Source organism: Anas platyrhynchos, chromosome 21 (assembly GCF_047663525.1).
Source record: "Anas platyrhynchos isolate ZD024472 breed Pekin duck chromosome 21, IASCAAS_PekinDuck_T2T, whole genome shotgun sequence".
In the NCBI taxonomy this organism is placed as follows: domain Eukaryota; kingdom Metazoa; phylum Chordata; class Aves; order Anseriformes; family Anatidae; genus Anas; species Anas platyrhynchos.
In genome coordinates this window covers 15,475,056-15,499,610 of record NC_092607.1, presented here as the reverse complement: position 1 = coordinate 15,499,610, position 24,555 = coordinate 15,475,056, and the positions used below count along the sequence as shown (strand labels likewise).

Here is a 24,555-nt window from a genome sequence, read left to right as displayed (position 1 = left end):
TGCAGGTAAAGGTGCATTGCAGAAGAGATGCAAAAATCCTCACCAGACCATGGTTCCTGTCCTGGTGCAAGCCACAGATGCCTCCTCAAAAAGAGACCTGCCCTCACACCATGGTGAGGAAGGGTGGCCCGGGGGACGCAGCCCTGTCCCCTGCACCACCAGGGCTCTGTGCAGCTGAGATCATTCTCCTTGGCAGCATCTGGTGTAAATCTCCCTCATCTCTGCTCATCTCTCATCTGGGGCCATCTCTTTTTGCTCCCACCTCTGTTGAGCTTGGCCAGCCTGGATCAGGAGCTCTGCAAGCAGCTGATGCTGCTGGTGGCTTTTCTTGTCAAATCAAAGGGCACCAGGATCATGCTTGGCTGGGGCTCACTGGTGGGCACAAGGTTGTTTCTGAAAGGCTGAGGCCACCTATGCCTCCATCCATCATCAGAGCTGAGAATTACCATGGCAATGACAGTAATAGACAATGACAAGGAGGTTGGTAATCATATTAGTGTTATTATTAACTAACATTATCATCATTATAGCATTCCTGTTATATGGATTACTATTTCCTTGGGTTTGGAGGCTGTGATCACTTTAGTTTGTCTGAAATCCTGATTTTACGGGTCATGTTAACACTCACAGATACACCTGCAACGATTTTGTGTGTGTGCTAGCTGGCCATTTAATATTTCACACCGGGATGGATTTACGATGTGTTGCCTCTCTGTCAGGAGCTGTGGGAGTGTTCAGACACATACTTCTGAGCTGCTCGCTTTTATCAATCTACATAAATCATTAAAACTTGGGGCTTAATGAATGCAAATGCAGTGCCGCAGAAGGGAAGTCAGTTGGCTGGAGGCACTCTGCGAGCTGGAATCGCTCCATCGACCGAGACTGCTGAAAGATGTTTCTTCAAGTTCAGTCCTGTAAGTCACCTGGGACGTGAGATGATCACGATGATCTTTGGGCTAAATCTGTGCAGACACAAACCTCATTAACACCGATCAAACGAAACTGCCCTCGTTTCTCCAAGATCCACGCAGCTGACTGGGAAAGCAGGGGAGTTGTGGTACATCCATCACGGGAAGTCCGGGTCTGGCAACATGTAAATTTTTAATATCGTTAAGTGTGCATGCACTTACGAGATTGGGTTAGCATAGTCATAAACAATTTATTTAAAGACACGCTGTCTGACAGATTTCTGGTGCCTTAATGATCATTTCCTAATATTGCTCTTATAAATACTTCCATGATTCACATCTCCTGTTGCAGAACAAGCAACAAATCTCTAGGAAGGAAGTTCAGAACTGGATTTTTTTTTTCCTAAAAGATGCTCTTTAGAGTTGTATTATAACTCTGATTTGAGCCAGAAACTCATTCACAGGAAACATAACAAACAGCCAATACGGATGTTTTTTCAAGTGCTCATTTGCAGTGGGAAATGCATTTCAGAAAGTCTCCCCAGTGATTTTCACCAGACTTTGTGTTGCTCTACCTCTGTAAGATCCCATTGGTTTTGCAAAGTAGAGCATCAGTATCCGTCCTGCTCAGCTAGAGCATCAGTATCCGTCCTGCTTAGCTTTGCCAGGTGTATTTGTCATTACAAGAGCAAGGGATCCCTTAAATGAAAGGATCAGGTAGGAAGCTGAAAGCAAACTCTTGCCCAGCTCCTGATTAAACAGTGGCAAATCGTTTCCAGAGGACTTTGCAGAGCCTGAAAGTATAACCGTGTTCAAAGAGGGATTAGACAAATTCCTGAATGACATATGCCTCGGCGGCTGTTAAACCCGATAATCTCAATGCAAACCTCTTGTTCGGGATGTCCCTGAGCTGGGGATTTCCAGCAGCCAGGGGAACATTGTGGAGGGAGCGATTGCTGCCCTGTGTGTCCTGCTCGCCTCTCCATAGCGCAGCCACTGTGCCTGTACCGGCACCACAGTGCGTGGCCGTAGCTCTGCACTGACAGGAAATAAAACCAGGAGCTCTGCTGCTGAGGATGTACTAAGTGTGATGTGGTACTATTAAAAGAGCAAAGGAAGAGCTGTACCTTCTCTTTCAGCTGTTTTCTGAAGGATTTCTGGAGGCTCTGAGCTCTTTTTTATCAGACCCTTGCCATTAGGTGATGCACTGCAATTTCTTCCTAAGATGGAGAGAAACAAAGTGATTTCTTGCACTCCACTCAAGTTTTATTTGAAAGAAAAGTGACATTACATGGGAAAAAAAAATCATAGGAAAGCCCACAGACTTCATTATCCAAGGAGATCAGTTGCTGAAGCTCAGTGCAGCAGCCGTAGGCACCTTCTCAGTCTGAACAGCCCCCGGCAGCCGACCGGGCTGAGGGAGCACCAAGGGCACTTCAAGCTGAGCAGGCAGGAGAAGAGTTGTGCCTGTGGTGAAGAAACGCACACTATTTTTCTCTTTCAGCTGCTTTTTGGTAGCCCAGATTGGTAGAGCAACACCAGGGGGTGCACATTGTGGACACAGCTGTCACCAAATTCAGGTAAATGCCTCCTTGGGCAGGCTGTCAGCAGCCCACAGCTCTCCTTTCTGCTGCAGCTCCCCAGCCGGACAGGGAGTCCTGCAGAAATGTGAGCAGTAATTAATAGCAACCATAATTACAATCCAGATCATTGCCTAGCTGCAAAATTTAAGTTCTTTGAGCGTAACTAACCTGCTCAGTTCTTACTTACAAGCAACAGTTCTTCTCTTCTCAATTCTCCTTAGAAGGGACCACAGCCCCTGGCCTGTGAGGCTCAGAGATGAGGTGAGGCTCACAGCACCTTACCTGCACTGGGTGCTGGACCTGGATTTCTGCTCCGGGACAGGCTCCGGCACCGCACAGCATTGCAGTGAGGAGCTAAGGGAATAATCCAGCCTGGGGTAGCATGCTCTCCCCTGGTCCCATTTTTCATCTGCTCCATTCACTGCAGGGAAAAAGCTAATCAGAATAATCAGAAAAAAAAGCTTATGAAATGCTGGCTAATATCTCACAGTAGCACAACAGCTCAGAACTCATCACTGTGGTGCATGGAGCAGCAGCACAAAGAGGAGCATGGGGAAAATCACCTGCACCATGGGCTTTGCTTCTCCACCTGCTGTGCTTTTGGCACCACGTCTGATGGGAATAGTTACACCTCAGTCAGTGACAGCATGAATGCCAATGTGCCGAGGAAGAGCAGGTCAAGCTCACTGAGCTCTCACAGGGTACGAGTGAGGCTGGAGCATCACACACCACATCCCAGCACCGCATCCCAGTACCGCTCATCCAGGGGCCGTGGGGCAGAGCCTCGGCGCAGGGCTTTGGGCTTTGAACGGAAGCGAGTTGCCATGGTCAGCACTGCATGTTTATACAGCAAGGGTAGATCGTATCATCAGAGCAACACCCTTCCTCTGTGCTCGTGTTTTTAAAGGGCGATTGCACCATTGAACCACCCACTTGTGCTTCTCCCTTGCTAGGAGACCAGGGAAAGAGGTTATGTTCAGTCACTGAAGGTTTTCCATTTTTTAAAAAAATAAAGTCTGATGAAAAAGCAATATAACTGAGGCTTGAACTTTTAATGACTTTGTTTCATAATCTTTTCAAAGAAAGATTCCTGTTAAACTGACCAAGCCTTTTAACTCTTTTTGTTGTTGGCTTAAAGCCTTGGCTTTTATGAGTGTTGCCGCAGCCCTCACACACTGTGCTATTCTCTCTGCCCAGATTCCCCTTTGGATTTTAGTGAAAGTTGGCACTGCAGCGTAGCAAAGTACAGACGCTTACTGACAGCGATCTCATCTGCCTGTATGATCTGGGAGATAATCAGGAATATCACGTGTATGTGAAGGATATATTGCAGCATGATATGTAGCGTGCTTAGCTGTATTGGAAAGATTTCCAGATAGTTATTGATTTTCCAGCCCTGTAATTAGTTCAGAGATTACTAGCATAGAAAATATTGCTCTAGAAATTGATTTTTTTAATTGTTCATTGCACCAAAACTACAGTATCACTGCAAAGTATGGCAAATGTTTTCTGCAGAGGAAGACTTTGAACTTTGGAAAAATATTGCCACTGTAAACACAGGGAAGAAATCACATGGCTGATTATTTTGCTATCTTAGATAAGGCCCAGATCTCGCCAGCTCTATCTGATTTCTAAAATCCATCCTTATAGTGCTCCTTGCAGGATCAAGGTCTAAAGGAGAGATTGGACCCGATTGTGAAATCCAAAGCGCCTGCAAGTCTGTGTGCATCAGGATCCGAGCAAATATCGGCTCTACCCCTTGGTGCAGAGCTCCCACCTGGGGGATGTCACAGTGTGCTGGGGCAGGTGCTCACCATGGAGCATTTTTCACCTGATTTGTGCCTGTCCACCAGCACGGGCAGCCTCTGCACTTGGCTGGGAGCTGTGTGTGTCCCTGGGGAAGAAGAAAACTCCTCTGTCTCCTTTCCCACTCGATGGAGCTGCCCTTGATCACCGTCACGAGAATCCACACAGATGCTGCGATGCTGGCAGGCAGCTACCAAAGGGCTCTGGCTGCAGCCTGCAGCAACACACTTTTTTTTTTTTTTGTGTGTGTCTTCTACTCCCATCTTGGTCTCGGTGCTGATGCTTTATAAGTTCAAAGTTTACACCCTTCCTGTCGCTGCCAGGGCTGTTTATGAGTGCAGTAAATGCCAGGAATGCAGGCCAGTCACCCTGGACTCTGCCCCATCCATATGGCCAGGCTTGGGTTTCACAGGTAGCTGAGCACTCCTGAAATAAGCCCCACTAACCACAGTTTGGGCCATGCTCAAATCCTTTTTCCTCTCCTAGCCCTGCAGCAGAGCAAACTGAAGGCTCAGTGCCATTCACCAGAAAGGTTGATGGGATACAGCCAGGAGCAGCTCTATCTTGGCAGCTGCCACGTCTTTCTCATCTGAAGCCGTCCTTGCACGTGCCGCTTCCTTGTTCTAATTAAAACCTTAATCAGCTCAACATCTCATTGCTGAAGAATGACTTGGCATTCGGCACGCTGGCAGCTATCAGACAGTGACAAGCTGTGGCATCTCCAGCACTCAGCAGAGGTCAGAAGTTGGCCCCTTGGGTCCTGGGTGCACATCGCACACCGTTTTTGCAGCTCCTCTCCCCGGTTAGTGCTCTTTTCTTGTCTTCCAGGATGGAAAGGGGAGATGATAGGAAAGGGATGTAAAGATTGGGACCAGAGAAAAGCGGAGCAGTGTTATGGCAGTGGTCCTGACCACAGGAGCTTTTATATGTCCTCCTGCTCACCCAGTGCTTTATGAATGAGGATCACAGGGAGCAATAGGCACTTGGCTAAGGGCGGTGACTTCTCACACAAGAATACATGGCCAGAGGTAGATATATGAATTACTGTCCATTAGAAACACCCCATGGATGCTCCTCATCCCCATCCCAAGTCCCACATGTGCCCAGATCCAGGTGACCCCAGCCACACCTTTAGCCAGGGCTGTTCCTGTACCGCCATGAACCCCGCAGCAAGAAGCTGCATTTGCACAAGCGAGCGTGCCCTGACCCTGCCAGAGCTGGAATTTCAATTGGTTTATTGCTTCCAGGCAACATTTTTTTCATCTGTATTTATCAGCTCCTTTGGGGAATTTGTCCTCCCCATCCCGAGCAGGATGCTTGCTCCGTGCTGGGTGACTCAGCAGCAGCACTGCACGCACGGAGTGGGAGGTGGTTTGTGGAAAACAGGAGTAACTGCATCCAGTAAGAACCCAGCTTCCTCTTCCAACGAACCTGGTATTTCTCTCTAGCATGATAACGGCAGATGTTTCCTATAGGAGCACAACCAGGAAACCCCAAAAGAGGCAACGAGGGCATTGCAGTTTGGGAGGTTTATCAGGATTATTTAATTTTAGGGCACAACTGGCCCAGACATTAAACAAATCAGGTGCGTCACTTCTCTAAAAAGCTTGTGAACTGAGGAGGTTGGGTAGGCAGCAAAACGCCCAAAAGATGATTTTCAAATTACAGGGGTTGCGTATTCTGCACTAGTCATGCAGGCAGTCAGAAAATTTGGCTGTTATAAGATTTCTTCCAGAATCTGTGAAATCCCAGGAAGAAAGAAGACATGGTCATTCTTGCAAACCCCAAACCATATAATAACAAAAAAATAGGCCAATTGGGCAATCTTTGGTTTGGTGGAGAAAGTGCTTCTGCAACTCTGTAATTCCCAAAACACACCCAATCCTGGAAAAAAAAAAAAAAGGAAAGAAAAAAGAAAAAAAAACAAACTTAGGAAATGTCTCAGAGGATGGGAAGTGTTTCAGTAAAAGTAAATTTAGCAGAGCCTGAATGCCCCTGGTACCCTCCCCATGCCTGCCCCTGGAGGCCCCTGAGGCAGGCGGCAGCAGCTGGCGGTGTCAGCCCGGGCCCCAAATTCCCTTCCTTCACCTGCAGTCGTTGCACCAGCACATTTTTAACCTCTGCAGAAAAATGGTATCACTGCGTGCATCATTACACAACAGTCCTGTAGGGAAAGGGTGTAGAAGAAAAGGAGGAGAAAATGCAGCTTTATTTTGTGCCTCCCTACGCAATTTGGGGGGCTCATTTGACTCCCTGGGGCATGGGTACAGGGAGTGAATTACAAGTGCCTTTGTCACCACCCCCTGCTCCAGGACAGGAGCAAAAGTGAAGTATTTTTCCCCAATATTTCACCCCCATCTTGTCTTTGTGTACCTGATTCTTCCTCGCATGAGGGCAGAGGAGCTGCCACAGGGACACGCAAGCATCGGTGCTGCCACAGCCATGCACTTTTGGGGTTCACCCATAACACGGCCCAAAATACATTTTTGGGGTTTACCCACTCCATTCCCGAGGTCAGAAAATGTGCAGGATGTGTCTTCAGTTCTGCCCCTGGCACCAGAGAATTGACTTGAGTGTATTTCTCAATTCCCAACTCCCCTCTGAATTCCTGTTGGGATAAAGACGGGAGCGGCTGCGTTAGACCAGTCTCACTCTCCCATCTAGTGGTAAAACAAGGAAAGTTGGTCAAGATTAAAAAAAAAAAAAAGAAAAAAAAAGAAAAAGCAACTTTATATTTCTGTGGATTTTGGGATGGGGATAATGGTACTATTAGCATTGCGGGTTCAGTTAAATTCCTCCTCCCCAGAAGGACTGTCCCAGACCTGATCCAGAGGAAAACACAGCTCTGATTCCTGCGGGGCCTAGGGGAGGCCTGCTCTAGCAGCAAGCCAAGAAGGAGAGAGACCTGCACGTGGATGACTATGCCCTGTGTGAAGCACCAACAGCTTGGGTCTAAAAGCGTGCACTTGAGCAAACGGAGCTCTCGATGAGTGGGTGGTGGAAAGCAGCGCAGCATGAGCTGCGCTTTCCCACACGTAGTTCCTACCTTCAGCCAACCCTCAGGGCTGCTCAGGCCCCATGTGGTGAGCAGCATGACACGTTCCAGTTCCCTCTCTGGCCCCTTCAAGCCTTCAGCACAACCACGGGTCCCCCGAAATAGCTGGGGAGGTGGAAACCGCGAGGGCTGGCGGCACGGACAGAGAAGGAAGCCGCAGCATCCTGCTCAAGAAATGTGGTGGGGGAAAACTGAGAAAGCAACAGGGCTATTACACTCTGCAAGGCCTCTCACCATGTCCACTCCACCTGCAGAGCCCGAAATTTCAGCTTTGCAATGGCTTTCACGAGCCTTCTGCTCCCCAGAGATGACTGGGGATATGGGGCAGGGCAGTGTGTGTTGTTTCAGTCCAACCTGGGAGGGAAGGGTCCCACTAAACTTTAACAGGATCAAAGTGATTCAGACCCCCAAAACCCATTTTTTTTTTCCATGAATAACTGATGGAAAACCAGCTCAGCCCAAAGGCAACGACCAGTCCCATGGGGCTGCTGCTCTCTGGACAGGAGAGGTGCGTGGCTCGGGTCCCGCTGGCCCTGGTTTGGGATGCCCAGATCCTGCTCAGTTCCAGCTGAGCCCTGAGCTGCTGTGCACTTAGGGAAGATTTATGTTCTTCTGTCAGATCGAAGAATTGTGGTATTTCCTGGAAGGTTAGATGATGTTTCATTTTCAGCAAATAAGGTCAAAAGCACAAAGAAAAAAAAAAAAAATAATCTCTCCTAGATCAGCTGTTTGCAAACCTTGGAGGTTCAAGCGCTTACTTGTGGGTTGCTGCTCATAGAAAAATGCTTTCCTGGAGCAGCACACAAACAAATGTGACTTTGCTTCTTTGTCACCCCACCGTCTCCAGCACATACAGACTCAGCTGGAAATAGCTCACACAGATGAATATGTTGCTCACCCACACACTGTCAGATTTTTATTTTTTTTTTAAAAAAGGTGCTGGGCACACCTGGGAGAGCAGGAATGGGGCAGGTGAGAAGGCAACCCTGTGCAGAAGAGATGCTGTGAGTGGGGTGGTTTCCCAAGCAGCTCCCACACGATGCTGGAGGAGGGATGCAGGCTGGATCCTGGAGCTGGTGGGGGGGTCAGGACACCTTGGGGACACCTCGGGTTGTGTTGGGCTCACCAGACAGGGACATCTCTGGGCCCTGCAGGGTGCGGATGGGAGCAGGGTGGGTGCTGGCCGAGGGTGCTGGGTGCAGCTCAGCTGCTGCCTCGCTCCTCGTGTCGGGAGAGGGCAGCCTTCCCCGCGGATGGATGCTCCAGGGAGGGGAGAAGCATCCTGCAAAGAGCCAGCCCCTGTCCCAGCACACAAAGAACTGCAGCTTTTACAGAAAGCCGAAAGGAGAAAGTTCAAACCCTGCTCACCAGCGGGCACACAGAGCTGCAGAAGGGTCCCTTTGGCTGCAGCTGGATGGGATGCCCTGGCCTTGCATTGCCACCCACAGCCCTGCAAACCCTCCGAGCAGGACAGCCCCTGCTCTTACCCTGGAAATCTGTTTGCACAGCTACAGCCAAAAAAAAAAATAGTCAATGAAAAGACACGTTGGAAACGTGGAAGCAAACTTAATGCTACTGCTGTGATGCTCCATTTGAGCTGCGAGGGGAAGATAAAGTTCTGCCTCCCACTAGAGGTGTCATCAGGGAAAATTATTTCTTCCCTCGCTAAATGGCATCACATTGTTTCTTCTTTTCAGCCTGCTGCCAGCTTGGTGTCACGATCTATTTTTTTCCAGGAAAATACTCGGGTTACCTGACAGTGGTGGTAATCCTCCATCCACCCCCTGGGTGGATATAGTAAAGATATTCAAATATAGATCCACCTAGGAGAGAAGAACAAATAAAGATGGCTCTTAGCATGTGAATAGCTAATGAGGACCCACTTAGCAGTCTTGGCATATTCATCAGCTCCGGCAGATGATCGTTGATTGTGTGTCTGCAGCTACTTTCTTCTCCTTTGCTCATTATACCCGGGTCAAATGAAACACACACAGAACCGTGGCAGAAATGATAAGAGCCGATGGAGATGGCCGCAACGATGACCCATCCCAACTGGAAAATTACCAGTTAGGATTTTTTATAGCCCGTCAAATGGAGCTATTTCATCTTGCAGCAAGAGGTAGGTCACTTCTAATTACCAGGGTGAAATCCAGCCCCGCACACCATCCTGCGTCTCTCACTAGTGGTCCTGGATGGGAGACCCCTTGGAGAAGCAGCTGAGCAGCATTTCAGGGTTGTTTTGGGTTCACCCAGTGACTCGGGGTTGTCGGTGCCAGGAGGTGAGGACAACAGAGCCGCTTGGTGCCCTGCTCACAGCAGCAGCTCTGGAGATGAGCACCACACACCCCAGCACTGCACCCTTGGCCCAGACTTCTCCCTGTGAGCAGGAGATTTTTCAACCAGTGGTTAGAGTCCCATGAAAGTCAGAGTGAATGGCATACAGACATACATATAAACTATAAAAATAAGAAGAATCCTCAAACAGGGGGTTCTTCTAAAAGCACCTTAGGATGCTGGTTTCTCCCCCTCCAGAAACCAAGTTTGGCTGCAAGGTGAATAAAGCCTTTGTCAATGACCTGTGAAAAAAACAAAAATGGACAAAAAAATAAGAAAGGAAGAGAGCAGGTCGGATCCTGCCTCACCATCAGTGCCATCTCCGGATCAGTTTACCACCACTCTTCTTTTCTTTGCAGTGCAGCAGGTGTTGGAGAGGGAGTGCTCAGGGCTTGGTGAAGGAACAGCCAGGCAATGGAAAGAGCTGGGAGAGGGCTGCTGTAACATGGTGCCATCGGCAGAGGACTCGGATGCAATCTGGGTTACACGGGTGTAAATCTGCTCCATTTATCCTTGTCTGATCCAGCCCTGACACCTCACGCACCGTGGTTGCTTCCAGGCCCTTCAGTCTCAGTTCCTTTTTGGCCCTGACCCAGCAAACCAAAGCATCCTTTTCTCTCCAGTTCTGGGTCAGAGGAAAAGGCTGTTATTAGGCTACTTCTGCTTTGTGGTCTTTTAATTATTTCCACCTCTGTGATTACACTAATTAGCTAACTGGTTTGTAATGGCTGTATGGTAGCTCTCATTACACTTTCATTAATCACAGCATCAGCTAGTCTCATTACATGATTTTTTTTATTTTATTTTTTTTGCTTTATGATTTGAAACTATTCAAAGCAAAAGTAATCTGAAGGGGGAAGAGAAGTCAATAGGAACAGACAGAGTATTCGTCAGCAGCTTGGCAGAGAGACTCTCAGGTATATTTAGAAATGTTATGATTTACAGGAGCCCACCAGCCATTTACTTAGCTTCTAGAAAAAAAAAAAAAAAGGTAAGTTTGAAGTTTCTGATCACAACTGTTTAAGGCACCTTCTCACTTTCTTTGATTCAAGACAGCTGAGTGACACATTCAAATGGGATCAAAAATAAAACAACTGACGGTGTGTCTTCTTTATCCTGATGGCTGCAGCTGAGCATTGCCTCAGCCACAGCATCTCTTCATCACATGGCGAGCAGGGGACAAAGCAGAGAAGAAGATCTAAGAGAAGGTTAAGAGTTTGCTGCTGGAAAAAACATTACTTTGACAGCTCTCAAGACTTTCCTATAGATCCTCATCCACCTAGACTATTTCATATGCTAAATGACTTCTTAAAATAATCAAAATTAAGAACAAAGCCCATGTTGGATAGCTTAAATACATGCACAAGGGAGCGTTCATCACTGTGGCTATGACAGAAGATAATAATAATAATAACAGCAAGAATTAACACCTATTTAACAGGAGAAATCCAAAAGCCTTAACAAACACCAGTCAATTAATTCTGCCAGCCAGCTATGTGTTGGGCAGGGAAAGGATGGTGGGTGAGAAGAAAATTGTCCAGAAAGGTGGAAACTGTGAGCAGAAAATGCAAAATTGGTCCTGCTGCTCGCTCCCTGCTCTGCAGCCACCACGGGAGCCCTTGTAAGGCACCGCTGCCTGCACTGCTGCTGCCTGCACCAGCACCACGTGAATCCTCCAAGGAAAGGTGTGCAGGAGGGCACGGCTCTGTCCATCAGAGCACAAATACCTTGAACCCTTTGCAAGGTGTCAGAGACACGAATTAGAAAGAACACAAAGGTGGACTTTATACATCAGACCTGATGTATAAAGCTTCTGAGAGCTGAAGATTGGTCATGCTCTCTATGGATGGAGATGCTATAGATCCCCGGGATTGGTCATTCTTGTGCTTTCACCCATCCCTGGACCAATCCTGCCCATCAGCAGTTTCCCAGGACAGCAATCACCAGCGGCATAGCATCCCCCAGCCTGCTCCTGCAGCTGGTGCTGAGCCACCCAGACCCACTCAGCATCAGGCAGAGGAGGCAGAAAAAGCTCCTTGTGGCTGCTTTGCACAGGCAGGGAGAGCAATGGGCTCCTGTGGCCAAAAGAAAAGCTTTGTGCTTACCAGCAGTGTGTCTCCAGTATGTGGGCAGCAGGCACAGGGACGCAGAGCGAGCACCCACAGCCCCCTGGTGCTGAAACCATTGCTTAGTTTTGCTTGGTGCCAGCAGCAGCGGCGGTGAGCTGGCCTGGAAAAGCAGTTTCCAAATTAAAGGGTGCAGGTGACGAGTCAGGGCAAACGCAGGAGGCATTGCCCTAGCAAAATAACAGCACTTAAATGCTCTTCCCAGGCAGAATTCTCCACTTCACTCAATTTTTGTGGCCTCCATCAGCTGCAGCTTGGGGAGAGCCAGAAAAAATTCAGGGATGTCCAAATGCTTCTCCACTTTCACAGCATCATCTGCACAAGTCTTCTGATAGCTCTGGTGAGCTCCCCATTGCCCCCAGGATCGCCGTCTGTTTCTGGAACAGGACAAATTTTGTCCATCCTGCTTGCTGGGGACGAGGATGGGATAAGAGCAGCGCACAGGGATGAGCTAAACCAGACCTTGAGCAGCAGCTGCAGTGTCTCAGCTGCCCTGGGAGGATAACCATTGCCTCGTGGGGATTTTTTTTTTAACAGCAACCTCTCTATTTAATTGTCTTTTCAGCTTTTCAGTCTCCAGCCTGTTTTCTTTGGCTTCTGCATAGCTACCAGGTGTGGCTGTGGTGCGTGGCCTTCCTTCTGTGCCTGGACATGATAACCTGGGCTGTGCGCGATGAAGAAGGTGACCAAGCACCAGTGAACAAGGTGTTGCAGTGCCATATAAATTTACCAGTCACTAAGAAACACTCGTAACTTTTTTAGCACAAGGGACAAAAGCTAATGGTGTAATTAATTGACCCAAGGCAATTCCCTGACCTTAAGGCACTGTGAGGATGGAAAGGAGCCGTGTCCGTGTGCTCACTGCCAGCAGGGCTCTCCCCTGCCTGGGCTGGCTACAGCAAGGATGAGAGCAGGAGCCTGCATTTCCTGAGAGTAAGAGGCTGAGGAGCCCCCATCACAAGCAAAGCATTAAAAAGAAAAAGTAACAATAATACCAAGCAAAATATTGCTTCAGGGAAAAATTTGTGCTTGGTTTTAGCATGGATGTCGATATTGCACGCTCAGATATAGCTGTGTGGAAACAGTTTTGCAGCGTGTTATGAGGTGGTGCCTGGAAACAATGAGCGGCACTTGCAAGGGAGGAATTAAAGCATTTGAAAATTAAAAGACATTAAAAAAAATCCCTTATGAGGAGATGGAGTTTCCCTGAAACACAGACCCCTAAAGCCAGAGTCTGTGACTGCCTTGAAGCACTTGTCCGACACTTCTCCACTCCTGCAGAAAGGGGCTCCAGCAGGCAGCAGCCAGCTCGCCTGCAAACAACGTGTGTGAGCTCCTCGGCTCTGGGCAAGGCTGTGCTCAAGCACGCCAGATTTCTCAAGGGCAAGCCCTTCACACGCTGAGAACAGGGAAAACAGGCACCCATCCTGCCGGATGCCTGCCAGCGGAGGTGTTCTGCGTGTAACAAACAAAAGCGTCTCCATTCAGTGCCCTCGGTGCTTCCACAGGCAGACCTCACAAAGCACAGGGGGATGCTTTTTCAAATGATAAATTTCCTAATTTCCAGCCCTGGTGCACTCTGGGGGAGGGCCTCGTTGTGTCTTTGGGATGAGGGAGGCGCAGGTTGCTGCTGAGCACAATTTTGGGGGCACCACGCACCCAAAGACAGCGCAGAGCAAGGCTCGGGCACTGCATGGAGGTGATTGCTCTGCACTTTGCATATTCCCTCTGTGCACTGGGCTGGGATTTTTCATTGCATCCATAATTCATATCTTGCTGCAGTGATTCTACGGAGGCAGCACGGGACCTCAGCACGGGCGATTGCCGGGGAGGGATGCTTCCAACGTCAGGCATCAAACCGGAGAGCCTGAGTCCAGCGAGCACCTCCACTTTACACCACCTTACCCACAGGCAAAGGTGCAAAGAGACAGTGAAATAAGAGAGTAGTTTTGTCGAGAGGGAGGACAAGTCACCCATCCTTGCACAGCTTTCTCAGAGCCAGGAGTGACTGTGCAGGGCGGACGGCAGCGCAGCTCTGCCTGTCTGTCCAGCCCAGCTCTGCTCTACACGTGCAGAAGGCATCCCTGAACAAGCTCAGCACCCGATGCCCATGCACCATTAATTTTTGGGGTGAGGTTGCTTTCCTGCTTCCGGCAGCTGAAGAGTGACAGTCTTTGCTGTCGCTGTGGATGTGGAGATCACTGTGCTGCTCCAGCCGTACCATGCTTGCAAAGCTGCCTGCGCTCCCTTCCAGCTTGTGTAGCTTTCTCCTGCAACCCCACTGCCTTTCCTCTCTGTAACACATGCACTGAAAAACCCCGTTTGTCAGAAACTAAAGTGTTTTGTGAGATTAAAATGTAAATGTTGCGCTCGGCTTTTCAGAGGGGGGTTGATATTTCACTTGTGACTGTGCAGGAAATAGATTTTTGATAACTCTGCGGAACTGCTGCTGCCCAGCCACTGCTGCAAACAGCGAAAACCTTAATAAATAAATCCTCCACCAGCCAGCTCAGAAAACCAACTTGCTGGTGGTTCTGAGAAATACTGGGAATTTCCAAGCAGCCTTGCACAAGGGGACCTGTAATTGCAGCAGCCTCTCCTGCATTGCCTGCCCTTCCTTCTGTGGGCTTGAAGGAGCTGCAAAAGAGCCTGGTTGGCACTGCTGCCTATAAATACTGCACGTTCACTTTTTATTGTGTTTATGGACTCGAAAATGTGGGGAAAGGTCTTTGTCAGGTATCATGCATCTCGCTGTTTAAGCATAGCCCATAAACACCAGAATGGGACATTGAAAGGGAGGGTGAGAGCAGTTCACATGGAATTGCTGCTTGGCTGGTCTCTGGTGTGCCGCCTCATCTGCTGTAGGAAACCTGCAAAAAGTCTGCCTGAGCCCCAGACCAGGTCCCTCACCATCAATCTTGCTCCTCATCTCTCCAGGTTTCTTCTCCTCTGCACCCTGTGACGCTGCAGAAGCCTGCACTGCTCTCAGCCTGCACTGCTGTGCATGGCTTTGGCCACGTGCTAACAAATGCACGGCACTGCAGCTTGTGCATAATCCAGGCACCTTGGTGATCTATAGCCTCAGAAACACTGGTGAGCTTAAGGAAAAAAAATATCAGAAGGCTTTTGCTGACCTTCTGCTGCCCACCAAAGCTCTCCACCACCCTCCAGTGTGTTTGGAAGGGAATTGCCTAGATTTTGGCATCCCCAGTTAGCACCCATTTAAATGTCTGAACCTTGGTATAAGAAGCTCTCGGATCACAGCTCTCAATTGAAAACTATGCTCAATGTCAATATTCATAGCTTTAGTACCAAAAAGGATCATGAGGCTAAATTAACCTCACTCACATAGTACGTGTAATACCCTGAATGCAACTGCTGCATAACTCGACCTGCTGCGCTCAGATACAATCAGTGAGACAAAAATCACTTGTAGTGATAATACGGCAAATAACTTCAAACAATCAAGATATATATGAAAAAGAACAGACCGCTGTTAACGGAGCCTGAGCCTGATCTGTAAACTTGGCTACTCACTTTTTATCCCTTAAGTAAACTAGGAAGAGTAGAGTATTTATAGCCTCTTGATGTGAGTATCCTTGGTGAAATATTGGATGTAATAAATATTCTGCCATCGCAGGAAGCCTACAGGACCAAACGCCACCAAGGTATTGCTCAGCCAAACCCTATGCAGCTAACGAGTCTTGGTGAGCTGCCAGCCAGCTGAAAACATCGCAAATGAGGGAAAGCAGGGAAAAGAAAGTCTTACTGTTAATGTGGGTAGGGTTTTATTGACACAATTGCACTGCAAGGTCACTGAATAAGGTCTTCAGTCCTTTCATCTCTCCATGGCACCTTCAAACATCCCTTCCAACCCTGGGGTTCAGCCAGCTTTATCCCAACATTTTGTTGTTTGTCAACCATTTTCTTCATTTTTGTTTTCTGTTTCCTTTATGATGTAAAGATAAGATCCAGGCCCTTCTTTCCTGCCCCATGCTTCCAGCATTACTTTTTATGGAATTACAAGTTACGCAGCGCTTCCGCATTAAAACAAAAGGAGTTCATCACCATTTTTAAATAAGGATGTTGTTTGTAAATGCTTTATTCATAATTAATGGAATTATTGCTGGGTGTAGCCACATTCTTCATCCATGTACTATAAGATCTGTTGTAAAGTGCATTAGTAAAAGGCTTTATAGACGAGGCTATGACAAGCCGAGTGCAAAGCACATTATGCGATCTACTGTAGATATTGTTGTAACAATCTTTATGCAAGATTTTAAGCTATCAGTCAGCCAGGGGCTGATTGATAGTGTAAATGTTAATAATTAATAATAGGATAATGTTGATAACTAATTAATAGTAAATGATGAGTATGGATTTTTTTAGTTAGCCTTATGCTAATATGCATTATTCACTGAATCATAAAATCACGGCAGAGATGAGGAAGTCTCGCTAGCTGTCTCCGGCTGTGTCACTGATGAGTCAATGTTGCTCTTCCAAAGCATTTCCAAAACAGCAATTTTCCTCCAGCTTTCTGGCTCAAATCAATTGGCTAAGAAGCATTTTTTTTCCCCAACAAATTCAGAACTCTGTATACGTGTGCACCAGAGTAAAGTGTAAAGTCATGGCCTTTGGGAGATGTGTGCAACAAACCTGCCTGCCCTAAGAACAGCAACAGGAGCCGCCGGACCTCAGGGGGACTCTGTTGCATTTACAAGGAAATAGCCTAAAATGAAGGAATTGGCACTGCAGATTTCTTTTACTCCTGTGTGGCTTCCTCCAGTGATTTAAAGCCATTAGGCATGCTTCCCTTTTAGCATAAGGGAAGGTAAGGGAAGGTCCTTGGGCTGAGGAGTGAAGGCACCATAGGGGGTGCATAAAGGTGATGATGCAGGGGGAGTTTAGTGGAGAGCTTTAAGGACAGTTCAACACCGTTTTCAATTTTTTTTTCAGCTGACATTATCTTTTTTTATAAGTGCTAGACAGGATCAAAGCCGGCATTACATCATGCCGGCTGAAGTGAATGTCTGCTTGCCGCAGGGCACAGACTGCTCAGAGGACGTGAAATGCCAATAGCAGCCTCAAAATCAGGATTTAGAGACCGATGCAGCACAACGGCCCCTGGGAGGCTCCCAGCAGGGAAATCCCCTGCTCTAGCTCCAGCCACCCATCTCCTGCGGAGGTTTCCAGCATGCTGGCTCATGCCAAACCTCTCTGGACCAGATAGAGAAATTTTCCATCTCCAATTTCCAAGACTGAGATGCAGAATAGCTTCTTCCTAGTACTCAGCAATTTTATAGATAACCTATGCCAAAGGCATAGAATGTCTCACCGGCATTTTCCTGTCCCCGATGAGGAGGGTGCACTCGCTCTGCCACACACCCCCTTCACGAAATGCTCGTTCCTTAAACCCTGCCCATACCCCCCGAGCTTCCAGCGCTCTGGCAATGCATGGGCACAGCTGATTGACTCATGTGACAGCAGCATTTACCAAGAGCTAAAAAGTGATAAAGAATGCTGACGTTCTCTTGTAAAAGGAATTAATATTGGGAGTTTTTCCTAGAAAGATGGGAGTCCTGTGAGCTCATTCACAAATTACCTTTTCCTATCCCTTGCCTGCAATTTCAAAGTTTTCATTTCAGCCAAACCTGCAAGCACATTTTCGGGTGGATGTCACCAGGATCCACTTCCTCCTGGCCCACAGACAGTCTGTCTCTTATCTCACTTGCATTAGTATCAATTATTTACAGCAGGGATGCTAAATCATGAAAATGAAGTTGCAGCAAAGCTCTGCCTTGGCTAAGTACCCCCGATGCTTGCAGCTATTGGAGCCCCCATGCTCTTTGTATTTGGCCTTGCAGAGCTGTGACCCCAAATTTATGCCACCTTTCACTGCTGCAGGTAGGAGCAGTAGCCAGGCACCCACAGCCCATGTCCTTCATAGCCATTTCTCTCCTCTTCCCTCCCGTAGGTGTCCTATCACTCCTCAGAGCCTATCATTTTGGGGGAAGAAACTCCTTCCCTGTTTGCATCCAGCACCACAGTCTTTGAATGGGGCTCTTGCCCTGGCACACAGTCACTTACACATTCCTTCGACAAACAACTGCGTAAGGGATTTTTTTTTTTGATGAATAGTATTTAAACATGAATAATTAAAATCTCAGTTAAATAAGGATGTTATGCAGCTTAGGACAACATAAATACAAATGTCTCAGCTCTGCTTATAGCTTTACTCTTTGGATCCAGAACAGCACAAGTGCTTTACCTTCACTGGTAAGTGCACCACTAAGTGAGGTGATGCTCAGCCCCCTGACCTTGGAAGAGTGCCTACATTTAAATTTACAGTAATTCCCAATATTTTTTAGCTAAATCCCTGCTTGCACCAGAGAATCTGTCCTTCCTTAGCTGTGCTTCTGCTGCTTATCCAGCACATTCCCACCCTGAGAAGGTAAAAAGAATAATTAAAAAAAAAAAAAAAGGTTTGAAACTTGGATGTAGAGACTATGAGGAAAGCAAGAAGACCCCTAAGCACAGCCCTTTGTGTGGTCCCAGAGAGGAGCTGAGGGCTGGGCTTGCCTTGGCCAGACCATTCCCATTACTTGGAGGATGATTCTGGGGAACCCTGGCCCCAAGGATCAGGCTCGAATTTAGTGGGTGCTCTGCTGAGACCCACACTTGGGATTGTGGGGAGATGGAGAGGCCCCTCTCAGAGGGAGGATGGAGAAAAGGAAGGTTGTTTTAATTTTGAGGTCCTCTGAGTCACTTTGTTAGCCCTGACCCTGCTTGACCCTTTTACTGTTATATCAGCCTAACTGTTTATTTTCCTCATAAAACTAAAATGAGATCGATTGCCTTTGTCTCAAAGCCCTTTATGTGTCTTGGCGCCCATCACAGCCCTGCCGTTAGTAGCAGGCCTAATGCAAATTGAATCTTTGGGAAGCAGGGGCAGTTTGGGGCTCCACATCTTCCTCCTTTTCCCTGCTTAAGTTTCATCTATTGCATTTAAAAGAGAAACTTTATCTATTTATTGTAAACATAAATATGCAATTCTCTCGTTCTATATATGTGCAAGACGTGTCTCTGTTGTAGACTCATATATACAATCAATAACCATGTCTTGCCGGGGATTTAAATACCAGTCTTCAAAATCCAGTCTAGAGGACCAGATTTATTTGTATGAAAATATACCATTCCTTGCTTAAGGAGGGATATTAATTATAGATGCAAACCCATAAATCTTCCAGCTTTAGGTGAGATATTTGCTGGATTATAAATATGAATTGGAAATGAGGGTCCTGCTCTTCCTATTATTACTATTATTATTACTTACTGGTTATTATTTTCGGTATGATCAGTATCTTCGGGTGGGTCAAACATTGCTGGGGAATGGGGAGCTAAACCCTCGAAGGGTGCACATGTTGAATTCATTAAAAGGTTTTCTATTCCAGCCTTGCTCTCTAGTGCATTTTGCAGTCTGGAGAGTCATTAAACACCCTGTTCAGTTCTCTCCCCCTTTTCTCCGTCCTTCTTTTGGTACCTGTTTTCATTGTGCTGCTTTTGCCAGATCATATCAAGCTCCCTAATGTTTATTAATAATGTCCAGCATCCTATCAACAATGTGCTATTGTTTCCAGGGTTCTGCTTCAACACCAGGCTTGGAAATCAGCAAAACCAGGAGACACCAGGGACCCCAATATCACCCAGGGCTTTGTCGCAGGTGACAATTTTCTTCTCTGTCATTTATTATTGCAGATCTGGAAACATCAGTGATGAGCCATGAGGGCTTGATCCTCCGAGATAGCCAAGCACACAGGATGCCAAGAGGAAGATTTGCTTTAGGCAGATGGGACAACTTCGATGTGACAATTTTGATGTGACAACCATGGGCAGATGCAGGGGTGCTCAGCACCTCCCAGGGCTTGCTTGGTGGAACTATAAATCACCCCAGGAATGGGACATGGGGCTTTGGGCAACCTGGTCTCGTGGAAGGTGTCTCATCCCATGGCAAGGGGGTTGGAACTAGATGATTTTTAAGGTCCCTTCCAACCCAAACATTTCTGTGATTTCTGTGATAATTGCATGGAGTTAATTCAGTACCAACCGAGACAGGAGTAGGTTGCAGTGACTCTCCCAGACTTCACCAAGTGCTCCAGAGCCTGGAAGCATTTTAAACCCCAATTTAAAGGAGTTAAATGGAAGACTTCACTGAGGACCTCAGGGCTTGCTGCATTTGCTGCCGTTTCCCTGCTGGTCTCTCAGCCATGGCTGTGCCTCTGCAGCTCATCAAGCTCCAAACAAAGCCAGATGCCAAATGCAATGGGCTAGCTGCTCGGGGACATTAATAGGAGCAAAAGGTGTGTAGCTGGGCTGGTGTGCACCAGGAGGGGTTCCTGCAGGTATCTCTGGCAGGCACAGCAATGCAACGGGCTGCTGACCAAAAGAAAGCGCATGACGGGATCTCAAGCTCAATTTATGTAACACCCTATCCTGAAATTAATCGGACCACGTATGCCAGGACTGGAAAGACAGGGCACTGTGTAAGGTCTGCTTTTTTAAATTAGAGTCCTGTGCTTAAATAAATTAAGTGAGCTGTCACTGTATTAAATGATTTAATGCCTTCTATGGTTTTGCAGTGGAATCCTAATGAAAATACTCTTCAATATAAAATGCTGGATAAATTAAATGGTGAAGTGTTTTAATAAATGGGCTGTTGTTATGGTGAACCACATTAAAGTAGCGTTTATCTCTATGGTAATGATGTTGCACTGGCTTTAAAACAGTTTCTGCTGGTTCAGGCTTCTTCAGATAAAATATAAGCCCTGTGCTCAAGAAGTCTAGTTTTAAGCATCTACAAGGCTCCTGGACCAAAACTTGAAGTCAATGGGAACCATGTTGGCTGGCTAATACAGAGCTGGATTAAATGGCACATGGAGCAGAGGGCTTTTGCAGATGAACTTGGAGCTGCTGAAGAAACCCTTTGCTCCAGCAGAAGCTGCAGAAGCCTTCATGGGTTAGCTCCTGCAGCCTCCAGTTTGTACCTAAACCTGGTACAGCTCCAGAGCTGGAGTCCTTGGTGGAGCTCAGCACCAGCAGTGAGCTCTGTGGTGTGGGCAGCAGGGATGAGACAGCCTTCAGGCTTCAGGAATGAGGCCCTAAATGTACAGGTGGATATTAAAGAACCACAGTGAAATCGCAAATAGGCTGTGGAGACGCTTAAACTCTTTCTTTGCCGAGCTCATTAAAAGTTAAGATAACATTGGATCTATTTTATATCCTTTATATAAGGTAAAAGCCTGCTTTTAAAGGTAAAGACCAGAAGATAAAGTCCCTTATATAGAAATCAATTACATATAAAACAACTCTAGTTTTTCTGCTGTTGGATATCAGTTCTTATCTAACCTCCTGTACCCATCACAGTGTTTCTTTGGCAGCAAAACTCTTTCTTGCCACTATTTTCAGAGCCTGAATCCCAGAATTAATGTCCCAGTGCCCAAATCAATAATAAAGAAGAAGAAGAAGAAGAAGAAGAAGATACCTGTTTTGTCGCCAGTGCATCTGGATGCACTATACGGTGTCAACAGGGGCTTACAAACCAGTCCAGGTGAATTCAGTGGGTAGTTCCTGGAGCTGCTCAAGTGAGGGTTGTGTACCAAGGGCTTTTGGGAGGAATTTCCATGAAAAGAGAAATTTCAGCAGGTGCTGAACTCATTCCTCTGGCAAAGATGAGGCTTGAATAATCCTGAAGTGCCTGCATGAGTCTCCAGTGAGGTCAGACCATGATCCAAGGGAATTGGCCCACTCAGTGCTTGCGGATGACAGCATAAATACGTATTATTAAGGACATTGAGAAACCAAAGACTGACCACCTCACCCATGTAGTGTGGGTGTCTGCATGTTGATTCACAGAGCACTCTTTGGTGGATCCAAGATATGGATAAAAACAAAAGATGGTGAAACCACTTGTTGGGAAGTTGTGCTGATGTTAATTCTGGCAGTTTCAGAAGTGCACCCATCCCAGTATGAATTTAGCAATGTCAGCTTCCAGTCGCCAGTTTTTTTTATAGCTGTGTCTATTAGATTAAAGAGCTCTCCTTTTCTGTCTTTCTGTACCCTGTCTGAACACATCCAGGTTGTCATTAAGCCATCCCTTAACCTTCCCTTTGTTAAGCTAAGCGTATTGGGGTCCTTGAATCTGTCACTATAAGGCATGTCTCGCAACGCTTCAGCCATTCTCATGTGCCTTCTCGGAGCCCTCTCCCATTCATCAACTTCTTCCTTGAGTCACAGACACCAGAAATAGCTGCAGTGTCCCACTAGGTGTTACACCCGAGATATTTCACTCCACTATTTGTTCACGATTCCAGTGCTGTGTGATGGATTCCTTCCTCCCCCCACACACCATGAAATCCCAATTCCCCAGCGTGGCTTTGTACGTGCCCACGTCAAACTGGCTGGTTCTTGCTTCTCTCTGCCTCAGGAAGGATCAAGGTCTGAGGAAGCGACCGATCCCCCACCCTACCACTGTCCTAATCTAAATCTCATCAGCGAACTTTGATTGTAATTAGTTTTGATTTTCTACCATTTTGCTAAAAGTGATGAACTGAAACAGCCACTTGTGATGAGTGTCTGCACGCAGTTGTACATTTAAACATATCAGCAGGGTTTTCATCCGTTTAGTGTGTGCCATGTTGATTTTACATTGTTTTAGCTTCCTAATAAATGAGATAGCATTAAGTCAAATGCCTTGCAGAAGTCAAACTTAGCAGTGTTGATGAAATGTTCCAAATCAATCAAATCTATAATCACATTCTTGAAAAATTATATCAATTTCATTTAATAAGATCTATTTTCCATTAACTCATGTTGATTGTAATTAATTATTCTCCTTAAATTGTTATTAATCAAGTCCCTTATCAGCTCTTCCATTATTTCTCACAAAATCAACATCAGACAATCAGATTGATAATTACAAGCCATCCCCCCCAGTGCCCCGGCACGAAGTCAGCACGGTGCTGGGTTTCTGCAGCCCCCCGGCGCTGGCAGTGCGCTCCGTGGCTGCTGAGCATCCCGAGGTGGAACTGAAGGTATTTCACAGCACGGCATTGCATTACTACTCTATTTCACTTTTTCCTCCCCAAATAGAGAAATTAAAAATGTAGTGTCTGCCTTTTACACATTTCTTTCTTAATATCTGCTGTTCTGTCTAGACGACTGCTCACAGTCTTTTATATCTAAAAAACTCATCCCTACTGCCCTCAGCTCCTCTGGCAGAGGTTTCACCTTTCTGCCTTCTGCTTGGTGCTGGTTTACTCCTCATTTCCCATTTTCCCTTTCTGTGAATGTACCTCCCTCCCCTCCGAGCTGCTGTTTTTAACCAGAGCAACCTTCTCCCTCTCAGCTCTGAGATGTCACTAGAAGTCAGAGAGCTTTTAAACAGAGTTGCCAAATATCATTCGCATTTTCTGTTCAAAATCTTCCAAGTGACCTGGCTTAGAGTGCTGAAAAGAAAAGGTGCCTGCTATATTGGCTCGGGCTTTATTCTGTCTGTGCCCCGTGTGTAGGATCGAAACGGGGTCACCTCGATGTTGGCTGTGACTGGTTTTTAGGCCTGTGAGTGATTCTTCAGCTGTCGAGATGATCCTGCAAAGGATCCTCCTGGTTTTGGTTAACAAAGTCCGTGACATTTAGATATTCCAAAAACCAGCAGAGTGAGCCCTCCAGCTCACATCCTCGAAGTCCAGGTTCTCCAGAGCAATGTAGGGGAGTTCTCCTTAAATATTGCAGATGTGTGACAAAGGAGCCTGTTTTCCAGTGAGATTTGAGATGTATCATCTGCTGGCTTTTATTTGTATTTGAGGTCACTTTCTCTTGAGTTTCTAGTGGCTTGGACCACAGCAATGTCACTTCTGATATCGATTGCCTGTCCTACACCTTCTTTGCCCACTCAAACCTTTCTAAATAGGTTACAGCTATTGATTTTAATATTCCAGGCACATGGATTTTCTCCCCAAGTTTAAGCCATGCTCTCCAGATAGAATTTGTACTCATAAATTAGTCATTCCCGTTCTTTTTTATTGCTCAGACTCCCCGCACTGCTGTACAGGCAATTAAAGCTCTTCCCTTCACATCCCTTGGTGTGTTCATTAGCTCGCTCCCGAACATCTTCATTTTCTTCCTTGGGCGAGGGGTGGGGATGGATGCTGAATGGTTTCATCCAGCCCAAGAGTCCCTCCAACCAGAGGAACTACCAGCCCAAAAAGCAAGCAGGGGGGGGAGGGAGGGGGGGGGGGGGACACAAAACATCCCATTTGATGATCCTTAAGGGTCCCTTCCAACTCAGGATATTCTATGATTCTATGATTCTATGATTTGGGGGTATTTCTCTTGCTTTTATGTCCATAGGAGATTCCTAGGGGGTTTGCAAACCACAGGGACTGGGAGCTAAGCAAACAGAGAGAGGAAGACCTATGCTTAGAGCACCTGCATGCGCTCCTGCAAAACCCCCCTGGCCAACCCGCACGCTTACAGCTTCACTTGGGGCTTGAGATTTGCAGGTTTCCTTTCACCTGCTCCTCTCCTGCCTTTGGCATGTGCTTCAAGGTTATGTTGGCTTGAGTCCAGCCTGGCCAAGCTGTGCTGACCTTGGAACATGCTTGTGTTCGTTTTGACTGGCTCTGTTGGAAAGAAAAAAGAAAAAAAAAAAAAAAAAGGGAAAGAAAAAGGAAAGAAAAAAAAATATA

The 24,555-nt window shown here is 46.9% G+C and overlaps 2 long non-coding RNA genes across 4 annotated transcripts in view; both read right to left on the bottom strand.

Annotated features, from left to right (window-relative positions):
• Positions 1 to 566: 566 nt before the first annotated feature.
• LOC139999185 (uncharacterized) lies at positions 567 to 21,332 on the bottom strand. Of its 3 annotated transcripts, none has more exons than XR_011804343.1 (3): positions 3,221 to 21,332; positions 2,036 to 3,103; positions 567 to 1,083 (listed from the first exon to the last, which is right to left on the bottom strand). It is a non-coding gene; the product is annotated as an uncharacterized lncRNA (long non-coding RNA). The 3 variants fall into 3 exon arrangements; XR_011804345.1 differs by having other exon boundaries at positions 655 to 1,083; positions 2,036 to 9,175; positions 9,491 to 21,332; XR_011804344.1 differs by having other exon boundaries at positions 655 to 1,083; positions 2,036 to 9,729; positions 9,857 to 21,332.
• A 1,290-nt stretch (positions 21,333 to 22,622) lies between these two features.
• Positions 22,623 to 24,555, bottom strand: part of LOC110354362 (uncharacterized) — a 40,184-nt gene continuing 38,251 nt past the window's right edge. Inside the window, exon 4 of the long non-coding RNA XR_005260468.2 lies at positions 22,623 to 24,489. This is a non-coding gene — a long non-coding RNA (uncharacterized lncRNA). The remainder of the gene's footprint in view (positions 24,490 to 24,555) is intronic.